Source organism: Crocuta crocuta, unplaced genomic scaffold (assembly GCF_008692635.1).
Source record: "Crocuta crocuta isolate KB4526 unplaced genomic scaffold, BGI_CrCroc_1.0 scaffold77, whole genome shotgun sequence".
NCBI lineage: Eukaryota > Metazoa > Chordata > Mammalia > Carnivora > Hyaenidae > Crocuta > Crocuta crocuta.
Window position 1 is genome coordinate 5,443,852 of NW_027532172.1, and position 3,050 is coordinate 5,446,901.

Consider the following 3,050-nt stretch of genomic DNA (forward strand, 5'->3'; position numbering starts at 1 on the left):
CCTGTCGCCGCACCTACCCGCCGCCGCTGCGCCGGAGCCGAAGCCGGAGGGAGCCGGGCGAGGGCCGGGAGAAGTCGGGAGGAGCCGGGAGAAGTCGGGAGGAGCTCGAGCCACCAAGCAAGCCCGTGGGGCGGGGCGCAGGGAGGCGGCCGCTTCCTCGTCGCTCTCTTGAGGGCTGGCGCGAGGGAGGGGCGCCGCCACCGCCTATCCCGCGGGCGCCGCGGCTCCGGCCAATAAGCGCGGCGAGGGGGCGGGCGGAGGGCTGTGGTAAGCCAATGAGCGCCGGCCCCGCCGCCTCGACCTCGCAGTGGTAGCGGCGCGAGCGGAGGGCCGTTGGGGGCGAGGTACGCATGGGGGCTTCAGACTCCCACTTCCCGCCCGCTAGCGCCGGGGCGGCTGGCGAGCAGACCGACCGCCGCCGCGGCCCTGTGCTGGACGTCGCTTCCCTTCAGAACTTGGGTGCCTGGAACTGGGAGGATGCGAGCAGCCGGGCACACGCGGCCGGGCCCGGGTCTCCCCGCCCGCGGGGCCTGCGGGCTCTGTGATGTAACCTGGGAGGGGCGCGAGGCGGGGCCTAGGGCTTGGGCCAGCTGGTCGCGGGAAGGAACCGTGGGGGGACGGGGACGCGGGTGTGGGGCCTCTCGAGGGCGGCTCTGCCACCAGCCACAAGTGACGCTGCTAGTCCAAGTTGAAATGTGCTGTAGGTGTAGAATATACACCAGATTTCCGAGACTTGGTAGAAAACATGTAAAATATCTCGGTGTATTGATTATAAACTGAATAGTTGATTACAGAATTGGTTACAGTTTTAGATATATTTGGTTAAATAAAACACATTTAGAATAATTTCATGGGGCACCTGGATGACTCAGTCGGTTCAACCTCCTCTCGATTTCTGCTCAGGTCATGATCCCAGGATCTCAATCATAGGTGGGGCTCTGTGCTGAGCACGGAGCCTGCCTGGGACTCTCTGTCTCCCTCTCTCTGTCGCTCTCCCGCTCGTGCTCTCTCTCCCTCTCTTTCAAAAATAAACATTTTAAAAAATAATTTCATGATTCTTTTTTGGTTTGGTAGGGGTTTGTTTGTTTGCTTTTTAAAAAGTGGCCACTAAAACTTAAAATTCCTATTTGGCTCACGATATCTCTCTGCTGGAGAGCAGTGGTCCAGAAGGAAAAGCAATAGCTAAGGCCTCTTGAGTGCTTATGTCCCAGGCATTCTTGTAGGTATGTGACTCCTAATAACTCATTTAGTTGTCACAACCGTGCTTTATAATTGGTATTAATATTCCCATTCTTATTTTACAGATGAGAAACACAAGTTTAGTAATTTACCTAATGACCACAAGCCAGTAATCAAGTGTGGTGCTTTAACTCAGGCAACCAGGCAATGGGGCATGTAGCGAACCTCTAGAGCAGGCTGGTTACCAGAAAGAACACTGCGCTTGGTTGAAAGCCCTGGTTCAAGGTCAGCTCTGCTACTTTGTAACTTCGGGAAGTTAAGCTGTAGTTGCCTTAGTAAAAATGAGGTAATGCAAGTCACCAGCCTCTGTCATAGTCCCTGTTAGGGTGACCTAGAGGTAGCATAGTGAGGTAGTTAAACTTGGACTCTGGACTCTTGAGTCCCTGTATGCAAATCTGGGAATTGCTACTGACAAGTTATATGAGCTTATGGGAGAAATTTAATCTCTCTGTACCTCAGTTTCCTTCACTATAAAATGAATAATAGTCACACCTACCTTATTAGGGTTGTTAGGCAGATCAAATGTGTTGATATAAATAAAGTACTTAGATTGATGCCTAGCACTTAGCAAGCATTTATAGAGTACTAGTCAGAATGACTTTAAAGGAGTATTTATGGCCTATACAAATATGAAGGAACCTCTAGGTAAAAGGATAAGTGGAAAACGTATAGAACTGAATTTGGAGCCCTGGAAAGAACTTTAGGTCAATCACAGAGAACTGAAATGACTAATCTAGGTCACAGACCAATTAATAAGGTAGGTGTTGTGGGACCAAACTCAAAAGTTTTTCCCCTCTTTCACACCCAGACCCTAAAGCAGTGGAACTACCATTGCAAGCCTGAATTCATTCATCCAACCAACAGACACTGAATGATGATCTGCACATCTGAAAGGGCCACACAGTGAGCGGCACTTATAAAAAGGTAAATTAAAAAGGCTTCCTGTCCTGATGAAATTAGCGTTATTTCATACCAAAACCCACAGATTTTGTCCAAGCATTTCCTTAACTGTTATAAGGAAAACACACAGGTGGGAGCTTCAAAAGTTACTCTGATCCTTCCTGCTGCCTGAAGTAGCCAGCCCCAATGCCTGTCCCAGGCTTCAAGAGTGGAATTAGCTTTTGAGCTCCTTAGAGGTCAGATGGCTAGGAAAATTCAAAAGTGTTGGAATCTTCCATTCCTTCTTTAAGGTAATAAAGTCACCGTGTTATATGCATCCCAAGCTAGCCACTCAAAAAAGTCATTCTCAGTTATTCCCTCCCTTCTCCCCACCTCAGGCCTACCAGATTCTCCTTCTGCCTGAGAAACATCTCCATCAACATTATGCTGTTCTGGCTCAGTCCCTTTTCTCTTTCCTGCCACATCTACTTGGGCACCACGGCCTCCCATTCATACACATCCTCCTGCACCCATTCTATGTCTCTCTTTTACAGTATTCCCCACATATGTGGCAATTTTTCATGTCGACATGGATCTGCCCTAATAGATTTTTTCTCAAAGTACAGGTTCACTCTGTTTCCCTACCTTGATATTTAACATAAACTTCTTTTCTTAATGTTTATTTATTTATTTTGAGAGAGAGAAAGAAAGAAAGAGAGAGGGGGAGCGCACATGAATGTGCACTGTGCTCTTGGGAGGAGCAGAGAAAGGGGTGAGGGAGAAAGAAAGAATCCCACCAACCAGGCTCTCACGCTCAGCATGCAGCCCGACGTGGAGCTCAGTCTCACAACCATGAGATCATGACCTGAGCTGAAATCAAGAGTCAGATGCTTATCCGACTGAGCTACCTAGGTGCCCCCAAACTTTACAAC

At 49.3% G+C, this 3,050-nt stretch overlaps 1 protein-coding gene across 8 annotated transcripts in view; it reads right to left on the bottom strand.

Annotated features, from left to right (window-relative positions):
* Positions 1-194, bottom strand: part of MAP4 (microtubule associated protein 4) — a 187,332-nt gene extending 187,138 nt beyond the window's left edge. For 2 of the 8 annotated variants that reach the window (XM_077777408.1, XM_077777407.1), the window contains exon 1: positions 18-189. The gene's annotated coding sequence lies outside the window, so the exon portion shown is untranslated. Of the gene's footprint in view, positions 1-17 lie in introns of all 8 variants that reach the window. The other 6 variants (XM_077777406.1, XM_077777405.1, XM_077777402.1 and 3 more) reach the window with 4 other exon arrangements.
* Positions 195-3,050: the final 2,856 nt, after the last annotated feature.